General features: G+C 38.8%; 1 long non-coding RNA gene across 2 annotated transcripts; it reads right to left on the reverse strand.

The window, feature by feature from the left end:
* Positions 1-2,044: 2,044 nt before the first annotated feature.
* Positions 2,045-17,549, reverse strand: LOC309708948. Of its 2 annotated transcripts, none has more exons than XR_014277380.1 (5): positions 16,370-17,549; positions 7,633-7,697; positions 7,330-7,489; positions 5,066-5,311; positions 2,045-2,092 (listed from the first exon to the last, which is right to left on the reverse strand). It is a non-coding gene; the product is annotated as an uncharacterized lncRNA (long non-coding RNA). The 2 variants fall into 2 exon arrangements; XR_014277381.1 differs by having other exon boundaries at positions 7,330-7,503.
* Positions 17,550-17,942: the final 393 nt, after the last annotated feature.

A 17,942-nucleotide genomic window follows, 5' to 3' on the forward strand; every position in this document is an offset into this window, starting at 1 on the left:
CCAGGGAAACCAAAAAAAAATCCTCATGAATAATAAAATAGTTGTTAGTATTTCAGCAGAAATGTAAGTAATACATCAATAATGAAACTGGGTTTAATTAGACTGGTGCATTTTTTAACAGTATTTTGCACTGATCATATGATGCCGGGTCTCCAGTGCACATTTGCTAGTCATATATGATGATAGTCTCTCACAGTCTGAATACTTTTCACTCTAGCTCAAGAGAACAGAAAGGAAGGAGGTACAACCTTGTGGTCCTATTCAGCGATATGATACGGTACATTCACCCAGTGACCCAACAGTGATACAACACTGAAACCAGATAAACATAATGCGCAGCTATCGTTGAATGCATTTTTATTTAAAAAAAACAACAAAACATCAGGAATACAAATATTGGGTGATAGCACTATTGGGGGGATAAATTGTGCAGTCCCACTTGTGCCTGTTTGTATTATTGGTCACTTCTTGGCCTTTCCTATGACAGATCATGTTTTCCTCTCACTTCTCTCTCTGTGTTTATTTTAACAAAACTTCTAAGTGTTGCATTATTAATGAAAACCTAATTCACAAGAGAAAATAGTTTAAATGATTCTTTTGTCCTTTACAGCATGAAAAAATGATTTGCATTCAGTGTCATGCTGTATTATCCATGGCGCCAATGCTCCAGTGGTGAGACAAGGCAGTAATGATTTCAGTGTGGCACCATACCAATGTGTGCGTGTTTCTTCATCTATGTGCAACATTAAGGAAATGCATTTTTATTTTGGTGTGTCTCTGGAACTTTTTGCAGCAGTTGCTGAAATTAGTAAATGTAGCTTCTACAATGGAAAAATTAGGACTCTGCTACTTCTCTGTGTCAAGCTGACTTTACTGAATGAAAGGAAGGAAAGAGTTATCTATTGCACACAATGTTCTGAATGCATTCTGTGACAATGGCAGATAGATAACTAATCTCTATATATATTCTAAGCTTATAACCCCTCTTTGTCAAAAAAAAAACAAAAAAACATGCAGACTACTGTCATGCTGTCTGCACTATTGTTTGACCCCTTTACAAGGGTAAATAAAACTCCTAACAAAAACCCGGTTGTGTGCACCTCAGTTTATTTTTTTATTTCTACAACAAGCTTAGTGTCAAGAAATGGGATCTCATGGCTAATTGGATCTGGGGTCTGAGATGAACAGTAACTGGTCATCCTGGAAAAATGTCTTTCCACCCTCTACCTCACATAGTTGAGAGACAAATAGGGCTCACCTTTCTAGACCCCAGACCATCTTCATTGGGATCTTCAGGAATAAATCATGTTGCCCTCAAAGGTGAGAGATCTGAAATACATTGTTGTTATTTTAGGCAAAAAAGATAAAATAAACAGGAAAGTTGATTATTTCACATTTGGTCTTGGGATCATTCTTTACAGGGCCAAGTAAGGTTTGCCAGGTTATAGCAAAAGACAATCTGGATTTGGGGTGACAATTGGCTGAATAGCCCAGAGACTACATGCAAAATAGATAAAACCAGGCATTTGTGAGCATGGGAAACAAGTCTGGCAAAGAAAACTGTAGGTAAGAGGTGTATTTCATGTCCGCAAATGTGGTTTATATGAGGGAAGAATATCACCTAATATCATTTAGGTAAAACATTTTGGGTTTCTATTGGAGGAGGGCTTCAGCATGAGACAGCTAATGTAGCGGGATGAAAATTAGATCATGGAGTAAAAGAGATAAAAGATAAAAAATGAAAAGAAAAGATTTGGTTGGAATTGAAAATCACCTGAAGGCATTAAATATGTGAAAATTTAAAGCAGAATGCAGAGACAGAAAAAAAAATCTAAGAGGATCCGTTGAGAAGAATAGTGCTAGGGATGAAACAGATAAATCTTAGAGAAATTCTTGTCTGTGTAGAGCCTCAGTGTGTCAGAGTAAATCACTACCTTGATTGCGACCCTTCAATGGCTATACCTATTTGACCCTGACCTCACGCATGAGCCTTTGCTCACACTTCTAACACATGCTATTCCATACCTTGATGAAAAATTGAGTTTCCAAGTCCTCCACAGGTTAGCCGTAGCTGTGTTCACTCTAAGGACAACTGGTAAGAGAAAATTTTACTGTACCACTTATGTGTCAAAATGAATAAGGGCTAATTCATTTTTTTAAGTTTTATCCAGTGTTATCCATCCATATCTCACTGTGATGAATGTAAAACAAACTAGACACAAATGACAAGTTAATATGTGGTCTCATTATGTCCAGTGTTAATTGTGCTTGTAATTTTCACAGTTGTCTTAGACTAATGCTACTTATTGATCGCTCCATGTACAGCATGGATCGCTCCAACAGCACAGACTGCTGTCATGATGTCTGTACTGTTGTTTGAGCCCCTTCCAAAGGTAAGCAAACTCATTTAATTCCCATTTCCACAACATTTCTGACTTTCTTTCCATCTTTCACCAACTCACTAACTTTGCTGTTATCCCTGCACTCTAAATGATAAATATCCTGAAACATTTCAGTCATATTATGATGATTTAGAAACAGGCCCCAGACTGAGCCACCAGACAGACCATTTATCAGAGTGTCTCTGCTGAACATGGAAGTTTAACTTCAAAGCTAATGGAGAATGTGGTGGAGCAAAGCATATCCGCCATCTTCTTGTAGTTTCTGCACCTATTTATTTTTCTTCATCCTAATTTTCTTCATTGCTTATATTAAACTGCTCAGTGTTGGGGAATGCACATAAAGGCCCAGAGAGAGATATTTACAACATGAGGGATTTGAGTCAGTATTCAATTTAACGGTTCAGATGCAGAGAAACTTTGTGATTGATATTTTATGCACTCCCTCACATGCTTGAGAGATCGATTTACAGTTAACACCTTGGAGTCTTTCTTATTACAGTTGTCCTCTGGTTTTTGATTTACTTTTAGTCCTGTCTCAGAATAGACAATGTTACAATGTCTTATTGACTGCACATGGCTTTTATAGATATTGTAATAGTAATTCATCTCCAAAGTAATAAAGTAACATTCAATTTTGCATGTTTCTTCGGTCATGATCTAATGCGTTATTAATGCCGATGTATCAGTTTCATTTTGAGCGCTGAAGGTCTCAAAAGTAAATAAACCTGAAAGGTCTGAAACTCTCATTTTCATTTTTAGGTATTAGAAAAAAAAACAGTTTAGTTAACTAAAGTAAAATTTTGACAAGAATATTTAGTTATTTACTAAACACGTAAACAAGATGGCGGCGCGCACGGGTGCAGCGGCTCTTAGCTCTCCAGTTTGGTGCTCGTTTTTACTTTTTTCCACCTGGGACTCTCCACCCCCATCTGCCTCTGGATCAAGGACTTCCTGACAAATAGACCACAGTCTGTCAGACTCGGCCCCCACCGGTCCAGCACCATCACACTCAGCACCGGGTCTCCACAAGGATGTGTTTTGAGTCCCCTCCTGTTTACGCTCTACACATCCGACTGCTCCCCTACCCATCTCTCAAACACCATCATAAAGTTCGCGGATGACACCACAGTGGTTGGACTCATCTCAAGGGGGGATGAGTCGGACTACAGAGATGAGGTCAACAGACTGACTGAGTGGTGTTCAGTTAACAACCTCCAACTGAACACCACGAAAACTAAAGAACTTATCTTGGACTTCAGGAAGGGCAGAGCAGACCCGGCCCCACTTTACATTCACGGGAGCTGTGTGGAGAGGGTACACTCCATGAGGTTTCTGGGCGTGCAGATATCTGATGACCTCTCCTGGACTGCAAATACTACAGCGGTGGTTAAAAAGGCCCAGCAGCGTCTCCACTTTCTGAGAGTGCTCAGGAGGAACAACCTGGAGGAGAGGCTGCTGGTGACATTTTACAGAGCCACCATAGAGAGCATCCTAACGTACGGCATAACAACATGGTATGCAGGGTGCTCAGCTGCAGACAGGAAAGTACTGCAGAGGGTCATCAACACAGCCCAGAAGATCACTGGCTGCTCTCTGCCCAGCCTGGAGGTCACTGCAAACTCTCGGTACCTCAGCAGAGCTGGCAATATCATCAAGGACCACTCTCACCCCAGCAACCAACTGTTTGAACTATTACCGTCAGGCCGACGGTACAGGTCACATAAAACCAGGACAAACAGATTCAGGGATAGCTTCTTTCCCAGAGCTATCACCATAGTAAATAAGCACAAAAACAATTGAACCTATTCCATACCGTCACTGTCATTATATTATGCTGCTATTCATACTGTCATTATATTAATGCTGCTATCCTGTATATATTGTACATACTATTGTTTGAGTACTTACGATTGTTTTTTTTGTACTTTTTATATTTTACATTTATATTTATTATTGAAACTTGCACCAAGGGAGTGGCACTCCAATTTCGTTGTACTCTGTACAATGACAATAAAGGCTATTCTATTCTAGTTTTTACCTTTTCCCCTTTAAGGAAATTTCCTTAATTTAAGTATGTGTTAATTTGGTAAAAATCTGTTATCACAACTTGCCTGATGAGGCTTTGAAAAAACATGTATATTAAGACCTTGAATGTTTACAAGACGGTCAGTCAACTACTTTCAAAAAGGTCTCTTTTTTTTGTATCACTTATATTGATTTGGGAAACCTATGTCGTTTCCTAATTCTTATGTTCTCCATACAAAGACAAAAACTAAACATTTTAAAGCAATAAAAACTGAAACCCATTCTGACAAAATAATGATAAAAAAGAAACAAATTAGAAAATACACAAACAGTACATGTAGTTTGATTCTTTGCAGTGCACCTCACAACCTGCATGTTTGAGAAACAGTGCTACCAGGATGAATTGAGAAATGAATGCTTTGCTTCTGGTCAAAACATAAATGTGGAGCTATCACCCACACAGTTTTACATGTTTTATGTATCCCATCTGCTCTTCATGTGTCACTTTCAAACCATGACTGTGACAGATGGGAAGATTCTGACCTTTTTATGTTTGGTCAAATACATTGCAGTTCTGCTCGACATAGCACACATCACTGTCAAACACGGCAATGTTTTAAATCTCGCCACGTTGCTACCTGTTGCTGTCGAAGACAAACGGCAGTGTGAAGTGTGTTCTCCTCACTCTGATCTTTCGTTGCCTTTGAAATCCTGTTTGGAAGGCTCCCAGAGGTTGGGGTGGCACCTGCACACAGAACACTTCTTCTCTCGGCCAGTGGGAAAGTGACATTTTGAAATATTGTGAAACGTTGTCTTCCGTCTTATCCAAAATTCGAAGACAGGTGAAAGACGTGCTTCCCACTGTGGGTGAACATCACCTTAACCTGACAACCAACAAGAGCAGATGGGAAGAAGTAAGTAAATGATCTGTTTCACCTGGTTAGGGAGGAAAGTCTCTCCTCAGCTTTGTTGTTTGAGCGGTGAAGGAGGAATGCTGATTGAGTTCTGCTTGTACTCTGAGCTACAGCCATTGGCCAGGCAGCATGAAATGAGTGATTAATGGTTTTATCCAGTGTTATCCATCCATATCTCACTGTGATGAATGTAAAACAAACTAGACACAAATGACAAGTTAATATGTGGTCTCATTATGTCCAGTGTTAATTGTGCTTGTAATTTTCACAGTTGTCTTAGACTAATGCTACTTATTGATCGCTCCATGTACAGCATGGATCGCTCCAACAGCACAGACTGCTGTCATGATGTCTGTACTGTTGTTTGAGCCCCTTCCAAAGATAAGTAAACTCATTTAATTCCCATTTCCACAACATTTCTGACTTTCTTTCCATCTTTCACCAACTCACTAACTTTGCTGTTATCCCTGCACTCTAAATGATAAATATCCTGAAACATTTCAGTCATATTATGATGATTTAGAAACAGGCCCCAGACTGAGCCACCAGACAGACCATTTATCAGAGTGTCTCTGCTGAACATGGAAGTTTAACTTCAAAGCTAATGGAGAATGTGGTGGAGCAAAGCATATCCGCCATCTTCTTGTAGTTTCTGCACCTATTTATTTTTCTTCATCCTAATTTTCTTCATTGCTTATATTAAACTGCTCAGTGTTGGGGAATGCACATAAAGGCCCAGAGAGAGATATTTACAACATGAGGGATTTGAGTCAATATTCAGTTTAACGGTTCAGATGCAGAGAAACTTTGTGATTGATATTTTATGCACTCCCTCACATGCTTGAGAGATCGATTTACAGTTAACACCTTGGAGTCTTTCTTATTACAGTTGTCCTCTGGTTTTTGATTTACTTTTAGTCCTGTCTCAGAATAGACAATGTTACAATGTCTTATTGACTGCACATGGCTTTTATAGATATTGTAATAGTAATTCATCTCCAAAGTAATAAAGTACCATACTTTGTGGTGAGTTGCACTGAATGCTTTAATATTGATCCCTTTTCCTGGGATTAGTGTATGTCTAGATGTTTGTACACTATTAATAATAATCATAAGAAGATTTATTGCTGTTATTGTTTTCGGGAAGGGGGGGCATTATGAAACTGGGGCTGGATTTGAACTCTTATTGAACAGCACATAGCATCCATAATTTTCACTAATGGATACAATAACTGAATATAGTTTACAATGTAGTTCACTCCAACAGAGGTTGTTGACAAAGCTCAGAAAAATTCTGTAGCTTCAGTATGGTTAATGGTGGTTATGGTTAATGTAGCACTCTCTCTGGCCCATCTACAGAAGACAACTTCATGCTAAGGAGCAAGATTGTTTATATCAGATTCTGTAGCGCAGTCCAGTATCGATTGTGTTTCCTTTGAATCCTTGTTAGATTTTTCAGTTTTTTAATTAAGGTCTGGATAATTTTTTTTAACCCAAAAACAAAGCTATATCGGTATCTTGTGATATCTTTTTTGAATCTGTCTGTTTTGTTTTGTTTTTTTTATTTCCAAGTTATTTACCTTGTGGCTGAGTCTCAGAAACAGCAATAGTTCACCCAGCACAGCAACCTACTTCTGGCTCTTAAATATGTCTTTATGATGTTAGTCAATTCAACTAACCCCACCCATCCCTGAACCACCACTACACCGCCCCCTTTCCCACTCCTCCAGTGCCTGAGTATTCAGCTATGGTCCTTTAAACTTTTTTTCTTGCCCTTTTCAAACTTAAAGACTTCACCGCTCCCTCCACTAGCTGTAACCTTTACAGAGTTCTTCACAGCTAACCATGTAGGAAGACAGCAGGAGTGATTTCCACCCTAAAAAGCAGAATCTTGGTACACCCCACGAATATTAAACTTCGTCTCCCCCACTATCTAGATTGCTTCATCCTCAGCTTCAAGTCAAACTTGAAGCTGAGATCTCACTCACCTTCCACATCCTGAAGACTCCAGAAAAACTTGCCCTGATGTATGTCTGATTAATGGCCAGGTCCCTCTTGGGATCCCCTCCAATTCTTGTACTAACCAAACATTGTGGATGGAAACTGTTGCATCCCAAAGGAACCCAACATAAACATCAGGCCAAATACCTTTGGGGAAAAAACTGACATCCACATCATTTCATATATATACAGTGCAAAATGGGAAATCTGGGCCACAGTGACACTTTATAATGATAATTGGGCCTACTTAGTTGCAATGTACTCTGTTTTGCAATGTGACAGGTGTTTACCTGCTAAATTGCATACTTCCATCAGAGCTGCAGCACTGTCGTAGAGCTTCACTGCCTCCTGGGACCTGTGACACAACTGCAGGTGTGATGATACAAATAACTAAATATAGCTGCTTGTTTGAGTCTCACAATTTTGGTCTCCGGGAATAAGGATAAACAGAAATACTCTCAAATGCACAAATCCACTAAACACATCCACCACCACATATGGTAAAGATTACAGACAGTGTTACAACTTTGTTTCCTCGAGGATGAACACACGTGTTTCCATCGAGAAGCAGTGTGTCTTTGTCTCGCAGAGTTTTTCCCACTGTGTGTTTTTTCTTACCCCTGGCTTACTGTAAATCTTTTTCAGAACACAACGGTTGTTTTGTGAAGCCGTGGAGATTAAACAACCGACAGCTATCGCGGTTAATTAGGTTGCTAGGGCTTTACTGTCACCAGAGCCGGGCTTATAAATGAAGTGAGCAAGCATGCTGCTGTCCCTGCAGCACAACTCTGAAGGGGATTATCACTACTGCACTCTTCAATTCAGCATCTAAGACTTACAGAGACATGGAACAGACACACCTCCACATATTTGAACATTTCTTTCCCAGATGACAGATATCTTCATCACATCATAATCCCTTGCAAGGATTCACATCTCATTTGTCCGCTGGTCTTGCAAACGTTTCTTTATCTCTTTTGTGACCGTTGTAAATGTACCATAATTAAAAATACAGTTTGTCACTGCATTGTAATAACTCTTTATTTTATTCTGCATTGGACACAATGCCTTTTTTTAAAAAAAATAACTTGTTTTCTTTTATCCCCCTGTTCTTTCAGACATGCACACTCGACATTCAAATTGTGTCTAGACTGTCATGCAGAATGGCAGCTCACTGTAGAGCATTTTGTTGCTCACCGCTGAACCGAGATACTCTGTTTTGCTTTTCCAAACACAGACAACAACGCCTAAGTTTTTTTTATTGTTGTTGTTGTTCTTTACAGTTTGTGTGTCTGTGAAAACCTGTTTCATGATAGCTTTAAATATATAAGAAGGATCATTATAAAGATGGGAACTATATTTGCTGAACAGCATAATCAAGCTGAGACTCTGACACCTCAACAACTTGACAAGTTGACCTTTTCATTCCTGGTGTTGTAGCAAACTTTTCAGTGTATAGGAATTTTCAAACTTTTAGGTGGTTGAAAATCTAAAATAATAAAAATCTTAGCTTTAAGAGAGATAACTGACTTCATGACAAATGTAATGATTATAGTTTATGTTTGTCCTAAGATAAAATGTGGAGGGATGAAGGAGGCAAAATACTGTTTTATTATCATAAATAGTCACCATTTGCATATTTCACAATTAAAGAACAGTTTTATGATGTATAGCTAATTATTTTGGTTAAAAACTCTGCATGTATTAACAGAAGTGACACAGGTCAATATTTATATTCTTGATATTTATTAATGTAAGCAAGCACCTCAAGTGTTTTTAACACTTGAGGTGGTTTTCTATAAGTGATACATAGATGTGATCACACTCTTATGGCCAGGCGAGTAACGTTGAATGACTCATTCTGTCCTACAGATTTGCTGTGGTAGAGTATGTGTGAGACAGCACAAGAAAATAAGAAGGTATCTGATTCTCACCCAAACAATGAACAGCAGTGAAACTACAGCTAAACTCGAGTTCCTTCTTTTCTAAATTTTTGTTTTTGTTTCTTGAAGAGCTGCAAAATCAGGTCCTTTCCTGTCGAGTAGCTCCATTTTAACTGAATATAGAAAATGGGAAGCAATAACTGTAGAGCCTGTCGAGACATGACACTGAACTTCTAATCTATGCTTGCTGAGATGGAGATGGAGTTTCTGAAAATACTCACTGTGGAACACTTTGCCACATATACGCTTCATTCTGGGTTGTTTTTTTTTCCTTACAGCTTGCTAAATAGCATTTTGGCAGGGGCCTGTTGCCATGGTGACATCACACATGGGCAAAGTTATATCCTTATGGCTTTTCTTATGCCGTTTGCTCGATGTTGTCGTTGAATAAAAGATGATAGTGTGTAATTGGTGGTTAATAGATTAATTAGTGTGCATTATCATCTAAGTCTGCAGAGAAGCGTTCAAGTTAAAAGTATGAGGTTTATCAATTTATATATTGTTTTTATTTTTTTATGTTAAACGCCTACCAAAGCTTTTTGATGCATTTTTCCTACTTTGATGACAAGTAAAAATGAGAGAAAAGAATTTGGAGAAGTGACTATCAGATGGAGATGTGTGGGCAGTTGGCTTGTTCTATGAAAAACACCCCATATGATTGAAAATTGTGACTGAAGTATCGATGTATGTACTCCGAAGTGAAAAGATTTTTCCCCTTAGAAAAATGTTTGATTAGTATATATAAAAAATCAGTTATGATTCTGATTGCCAGTGCTCACCAAAGAGCATGACTGTCACTTTTACATTGAGAAACCAATTATAGGCTTTGACTCACAATTCTGTCTAATTTATGGGTTCCAAAGCCTGATTCTCCGCCTGTGATTCCTGCTGTAAAACATTTAAAGCACCAGATGGGGAAATAATGAACTTTTCTTGCAGAGAGCAGCTGACAGACGCTTATGAAAACCAAGCACTGTTGACGGGGATCTCATTTAAGTGGACCATGACATATTAACAGTCAAATGCCAGTTGCTGGAACTCTGAGTCTCATGGGTGTTTTGAAGTATTTTTTGCCTTTATTTAATAATAAAATATCAGAAAGACAGGACATGTGGGAAGTGAGTCAGAAAATGAAAAGCTACATATGGTCCTGGGCTTGGATGATAAATTTTTTGTTAGGTTCATATGTGCCCATGTGGTACAGGCTCTGAACACTTGGCCATGGGGTAAAACCTGTTTTAAAAGCAGCATGTCATCACCTTTTATGTGTCAGTCCATCAATCATATACAACAATAAATACATTTACAAGGTTTAATCTTGTCATCACCTATAAGCAATGGAGAAGGAAAAAAGAAAGTCGGATGAAAGAAATGGAAAGATGGGAATGAAAGAGTGACAGAAATAGAAGTGATGGAGTTGCAAATGGAAGGAGATTGTGTAAAATATAAATGCATAAAAAAATGACAGGAAAGGGTGAAACATCATGAGGCTAAACAAAATAGTATTGTCACGATCCTGGGTCTTTTGACCCAGTGTTTTGAGTTTTAGTTTATTTTGATATGGTTTATGTTTAAGTTCATTAGGTTATCTAAGTTCATTTGTTTATTAGATTCCCCTTGTGTTTTCAACTGGTGTTTAAGTCTCACTTGTCTTTATGTGTTTCATGTCTGCGTGTCTTTTGTCGTAAAGTTCATGCAGTCATGTCTGCGTTTCATTATGCTTCCTGTTTTATTTTGAAGAGGTCCTGTGTTCCTTTCTTCAATGTGTTTAGTTTTAGGCTGTATCCCAATTCAGGGTCTGCAGCCTTAACGGTCCACAAGGGCCGCGTACTCAAAGGCCGCTAAGGCCGGAAGTGCGAGGCTTGTGAAATGGGACGGTCTAGCCTCCGTGGCACTGCCCAGGTTGCCTAGCAACCATGATACTAACAGCTGGAAACGTTTCATACAGCATTGTTTGACAGAAATGAAGGAGAGAATCTTTTGTTCATTTGTTTGTCTGTTTCTACATGAGCTTTGATCATTCTCTGTAAGATTAAGCTCAGCTATTGAACGGCGTATATAAAGTAAAGGCTTTAAAACCAAGTTAGTACAAACGTCACTTATGTCACATAACTTTGCCGACATGTGGCCAACAGGAATGTTTTAATGTTCTTCGTTATTAAACATTTGAACATAAATAAGTGACATAATATTCAGTACTTACTTAAAGTTTACTCTTCGGGTGCCCCTCATCTGCTGTTTTTTTTTTCGGCAAAATTATCCACACCCACCGCCGCGCTATGCATTCTGGGATATGTTGGGCTACGAAGTCTACACCGCCACATCCTTAAAATTCAGGGAAATGAAGGACGCATTTGAGGGCCGCATTTTGAGCAGCCTTCGAATTGGGACAGCCTTCGGCGCGCCGCTGTTACGTAATCGGCCTTAAAATGCGGCCTTTAAGGCTGCAGACCCTGAATTGGGATACAGCCTTACTCTCCCCTTGTGACGTTGTTATGTTCATGTGTGTTAGCTGTTTCCCCATGTGTTCCCACTTCCCTCATTATCCTCCTGTGTGTATTTAATCCGTGTGTTTTCAGTCATTCCTTTCAGGTCGTCTGCTAGTCCACATCGTGTCTCTGGGTATCCATGCAAGTTCTTCTTGTTTACGGTTTTTTCATATTTAATTTTAGTTCACCCAGTTTAGGTTATTGTTTACTTTCACCCATGCCCTTTGTTTGTTTTTATTTTGCCAGCCTTAATAAAATGCTTGTTTTCTATTAATCCACGTCACGTTCCACATTATGTTTTGGTCTGCGTTTGAGTCCTTTTTTGACAGCACATGTAGTCTACCTCAGCCAGACTGTGACAAGTATAGGACTGAAAAGGTAAAAAAAAAAACCTCAGAGAACTGAAAAACAATAGCAGCATTTACCACAAACGAACAAACAAATGACCAATACAAAAACAACTTCAAACAAACCAAAATTAGCCTCACAGGCTGTAACACAACTAACATTACTCAAGAGAATCTCACAGTTTAGACAAGGTTTTCCAAACAAGGCTCACAGACAGAACCATACGGGACAGACTGCACACTCTGTCCAAAGCAGCAGCCCCTGAATAAATGTTCTTCAGCCTTTTAAAGATTGTGTCCAATCAGTCGCTGATTGGTCTGGCATCCCTCTGCTGGTCCAATAGACTTTCCCTGGAGGTAATCACATTTTCCCAGGCAGCCAATTGTCTATGTGGGTTGCCACACTCGAATTTGCTTGAAGGAGGGTTGTCTCACTTCTTCCAAGACCAGGGGCCATAACGACTACATAAATATGATTTCAGGAGACCTTCAGGAAGTTTTAGGGGAACATCACCTACTGAGACATTTAACGGATTGTTAATGTGCTGGCCTGAAACAGCTGAAATCCCACTTGCACAATGGGAGTTTAAAGGAATTAAAAATAGATGAAAGTATCAAAAAGTCGCAAAGAGTATGTTGGGAAACAAGCATGCATGTTAATGGCATTATCTGACAAGCACTTAATCTGAAACATTAAGTGCACTTTTTTCCTCTCTTGGTATGTCAAGAGATGTATTCTAAAACACTTCTTCAGCAGAGAATCAGAGAGGAGAAACACACAGTTTTACTTGTTGCTAGCAAGGGCAGCCACCAGAGTGCTCACACGAGAGTGAGGGCTCAGGGACTCGCAGCTCTGAGACTGCCCTGGTCTTTATTTTATACATCAGTGGGTGTTTGTTCCTTACATTGGAATGTGGATGTTTATATGTATGTGTGTGTGTGTGTGGGGGGGGGGGGGGGTGTAGGTGTGGAGTCAGAGTGTGACCCCCATAACCGACTTCCCTAAACCTGCTGGTCTGGAAGTCTAACAGTTCATCTAAGCACTTAGACTAAAACTTGACATAGCTACGTTTATCCTACCATAAAACAATAAGACAAGGTACCAAGGTTATTATCGTTAACAAAAACTAATGAAATAACGAAAAAAGTGAAAAAACATTTTCGTTAATGGAAATAAAAATAAAAACAAAAAAAGGAAAACTAAAACTGTAATGAGTGTTCACAAAACTAACTAAAATTAACTGAATTTATAGCAAAAATGTGTTTAGTTTTCATTGATGTGTGCGTATACAATAGTCAAGGGTGAAAATGAAGTTTAGTTTACAGATTTTTTTCTTGCTGTCTCATTATGCCAGCAGGTGGCAGTACGTTAGTCGAGTCGTCTGTGTTGCTGCTCCGTCCCATTGTTGCCAACTTAGCGACTTTGTCGCTATATTTAGCGAGTTTTCAGACCCCTTAGACCCCTTAAAAAAGTCGTGAAAGCACGTATTTATTTTACTCTCAACAAGCAGCGGGTGCTGTAACGCAGTCAGTTCTTCTTTTACTCTTATGCTGTTTTGTGGATCACAAGGTTTAAAACTACTTATAAACACACACACACACAAAGTAACTCCACCAGAGTGCCTATTTCGGGTCACTTTTGCCGGTCCAAGCCCGGGTAAAGGAGCAGGGTTAGAATTGTGACATTAAAAAAAACAATAATTGCTAAAAGAAATTTAATTTGTAGTTCTAAATAAACTCTAAATGCATTTAGGACATTTTTTACTCACTTTATGTCTCTTCCACGATGTTATTTCTCTCTCCAACAACATAGGTTACAATTAGATTAGCATGACCAATTATGCAAATTAGGCGATGACGTCATTTAGCGACTTCTAGCGACTTTTAGGACAACCAATAGCGATTTTCCTTACTGAGGAGTTGGCAACACTGCTCCGTCCACGCGCAGAATCATGTCAGGAAAACTCGGGAGAAAGCGCCAGAGTCCAATTTGGGATTACTTTGAATATGACTGTGTTTTGGATAAAGCGAGTGTCTTGTAGTGGAAAGAAACAAATTATGAGGGACATTTCTAAAGGGAAAAAAATCCCACAAACCTTAAAGTGCACTTGAAAACCTCACACAAGAAGGCTAACCTAGCTTACCTTGAGAAGGTAAGAGAGCACACTCAACCCTCAAAACAGAAGCTAACCCGAGGCAAGGCAGCGTGATGCATCCCGAGACAACAGGACTGGGATATCTACATAACTGTGTGAGTCAATTGCCTTCAAAAAGTTTATCAAATCACTTGAACCAAAATTACGAACACCCGGTGCTGCGAGAGTTAATAGTCTCATTGGGGCCAAGGTATACATTTTATAGTTGCCTGGTATCAATGGTTGTTCATCTGCCTTTATTTATTTATTTAAAGAACCCATAGGTGGGAATGTGAGTTGTCTGTCTCTGCGTGTTAGCCCTGCGACAGACAGGCGACCTGTCCAGGGTGCAGGGTATGGTAGCTGGAATAGCAACATACCCAAGGATAAGCAGAAGAGCATGACTGATATGATGAAACTGGGATTTTGTTACACTTAATTATTGCAAACACAACTAAAACTATAACTGAAACTAATCAAAACTAAACTGAAACTAAGGATTTTCAAAAAAATAAAAACTAAACTAAACTTGCAAACAATTGGTAAAAACTCATTAAAACTGATATAAAATTGAAAATCTGAAGTCAAAACTAAATAAAAATAAAAACTAATGAAAATTGCAAAACTATTAAAACCCTGCAAGGTACGACCTCTCCCATGCTCCCAGGATGTAGGTGTGCATGCCAGAGCACTCTGGAATGCACACAAAGTCTTTGCAGACTATTAAGGATCGCACATCCTATCACTACCATATGCAAACTTATATTATTAAAAGATTATACTGACTACTAAGTACAATTTTCTATTGACATGGTATATCTGGAAGTGTTCTTGTAAAATTGGTTCCAGGAAAGTGAATGCAAACACAATCACGAGAATTGAACAATATGAAGAGGAATCTTGGACTGTTCCTACCTTCAAAATCTGTTTATTTTTTTCAGTAATATAACTTTGTGCATTGATTAAACAGCTCTGACTGGCATCTCAGTTAGATTAATGACTTGGCCTTTCTGAAAATCAAATAATTCCATTATTCAACCTCTCCTAAACTTGAGATCAGGTGCTACTCTTGTGACATTTTCTTGTTAAAAAAAAAAAAGTATTATTGAAATTAGAGCTGGGCGATATGAGATTTTTTTCATATCACGATATGTTTTTTTCATTTCAGGCGATAACGATATCTATCACGATATAAGCCAAATAACTATATTTGTAAGATTTAAATGTGCCGTTGCTCACAAGTAAAATGTGAAATAATCAGCAGCTTGTTTTTAAATATTTATTTCCCATAATAAGTTCAACAGGGTAGATGTACTTAAGGAACATGAGACTTTTTCAGATAAATAAAGGCAAATATTGCAAACTACACAAAAGGCAGCCGCTAAAGCGTTTAAGTTTCAAAATAGAACAAACGAAACAGACTAAATTGTCAATTCCACTTAGAAACAAAATATTAATTCTAAAAATAAATCTTAGTTTGTTTTACAGAAGAACAGACAAAACTGACTAACTTTGGTCAATATCAAATAAACTGAGAACTAAAAGGAAATTCTCAATCTCTCCTTGTTGTATAGCTTAGCTTTTCAAACAGTTTTAACAGTTACTTTAGTCTGACAAAAGCCGAATGACGAATTAGCGCTTCCAGTCAGAGACTGAGGCTACGTCCACACATACACGGGTATTTTTGAAAACGGAGATTTTCCGTTTTCGTTTTAAAAAATAATCCCGTTCACACGTAAAGGCAGAAATGAAGGAAAACGCTGCTATGAACATGCCAAAGCAGCAGGTGGCGCTAGATTCCTAACCGTGCAGAAATGTTGGCCAATCAGAAGTCTAGAAGCCTCGGTGGGAAAAAGTAAACAAAGCTGCGGCATAGAAGCAGAACAGAGTCGTATGTGTGGACGGACAGTAACTGTGTGTATATGTAAGCATTTAAACACTGCAGAGATTAGAATTAACAGTAACAGTATTGTAGAAATTCATTTCACCGAAACAATAACGTGGCGCACAGTGTGACGCATGCACCAGTTTATTGTATTTCCAGACTTGCTTTCAGCACAATTTACAGTGCACGCTACTCTGTTTTTTGTCAGACTTGAAATAGCCGAAATACCTTCAAACTACGGAACTTCTATGGCTCTTCCGTTCGACAATCTCTCCGGCATTGGAACCATCATCGGTTTTCTCTTCGGTCACGCTCGGTTGATTTTTCTAGTCGGCACACTCATTTCCTCCATTATGCGCTGGCTCCATTACCCGCTGGCTGCTTCCCAAACAAACACACGTGAGGCTTGGCACTTGTGCTGTATGTAGCAAGTCACGCGACGTGACGCTGCGGCTGTGATTGGTTCAGCTCTGCACTACTGAATTTGGATCGGCTGACATTATTTTTTTTTATTTTTATTTTTTTAAGAGGACAAGAGCGGCGAGGTCTATCGCGATAGCTTAATTTCTCTATCGAGTAAAAGTTATATCGCGATACATATCGTTATCGTTCTATCGCCCAGCTCTAATTGAAATATAAGCACAGAAAAACAAAGAATAAAAAAAACGAGTTTATTTGGTATTGCCTACTTGTTGATGGGTACCTATGTCAAAAGTTGGATTTGCAGGTGTGAAAACCCTAAGATGGGCTGTAGTGGTGCAATAAGGGGAAAAGAATCACGTCAAGTCAAAATAATTTCTATTGTGAGCTCCAATCGATTTTCTTTGTGTGCCGTCTGTAATCAGCCCAATATGTGCTGCTGTTCTAAGGTTTATTATTTGTGTTTCATTTCTTTCCACCTCCGTACATTTCAAACCCTGTCTTCTCCATTTGAACACCTCACTCTGTATAGCTTTGGGAGAAATTATCAATTTTTTTCCACCCTAAACTGTCAGTTATTGTTCAGGATGTGTAATAAAAAAACAACTGTGTGTGTTGCTACTTTAATCTGGTTGTGAATACCTAAAACTGTTGTTTAGATCTCACCACATATTATGATCAATCAGTGTAGAAATGCTGTTTTCTGCATAGTTTTTCTTGTAACTGTAGTTAATGAATAAGAGCATCTGCAACAATACTTTACATTAATTGCCCCTGTCATGTAAATAAAGAGAAAGTGTGTCTGTGGTGCATGTTTGTGTGTACAGAAAGACAGGAAGCAGAGATTGTGCTCGCTTCTCTCTGTGTCAGCCTTGCTGAGGGGAATCAATACATCTCAGTCTCCTCCACTCACTGTACCAAAGACTGTAGGTAATGGGCCTTAACAAGCACAGGGCTGCATGTCTATGAGTTCGACATTTAAGTATAGTCCACATTGCCAATCTTGAGGCTTGTCTCAGCTGCCCAGTAGGTAGGTGCCATTTTTCCTCTTAACAAGAGGAACATTTCATTAGTGGGAACAATTCTGAGTGATGTCCTTGTTGGTGCCTGTTATATTGTTCAGAGCAGGCTTTTTGTGCTGCACATTTCACATATATACATATTGCACACAATTAAGTCTCAGGGTGCAATTTTGTACTACAAAGTATCACTTATTATTTTCAACATGATTACACAAAATTGTACATGTTGCTGTGATAATGGCCCACAACCATGAAGGCTACTGCTGTTGTTATTGGACCAGATCAAAGGAGAACACTGGAATCTAGGCAATTCTTATCCTAGCTGTAGACCAAGCAGTGACCGTACAGTGTGCAGGTTA

Source organism: Aulonocara stuartgranti, assembly GCF_965226115.1.
Source record: "Aulonocara stuartgranti genome assembly, chromosome: 6".
In the NCBI taxonomy this organism is placed as follows: domain Eukaryota; kingdom Metazoa; phylum Chordata; class Actinopteri; order Cichliformes; family Cichlidae; genus Aulonocara; species Aulonocara stuartgranti.